We start from the raw sequence: 246 nt of genomic DNA, 5'->3' as shown, positions 1-246 counted from the left end.
AGTGGTGCCAGCAGCCCGTGGGGGCACTGCACGGCCACAGGGACCAGTGAATGCCCCACTGCCCCGCAGCTGCCCACACAGCCCCTCCCAGGGCCATGACTGCACTGGTTATGCACTGCAAATTACCCGCTCCGCTGCCATTCGTCACTGGGAGGCAAATTTGACTCTTTAATCTTAATTGGCCACAGGTGAGTTGGGCAGCTGCCTCTGCCCAGAGAAGGGTGTGCAGGGAGGGGATGAGGCCCG

The sequence above is a fragment of the Pterocles gutturalis genome, unplaced genomic scaffold (genome assembly GCF_000699245.1).
Source record: "Pterocles gutturalis isolate BGI_N339 unplaced genomic scaffold, ASM69924v1 scaffold39107, whole genome shotgun sequence".
Classification (NCBI taxonomy): domain Eukaryota; kingdom Metazoa; phylum Chordata; class Aves; order Pterocliformes; family Pteroclidae; genus Pterocles; species Pterocles gutturalis.
This window is presented reverse-complemented; position numbering follows the sequence as displayed.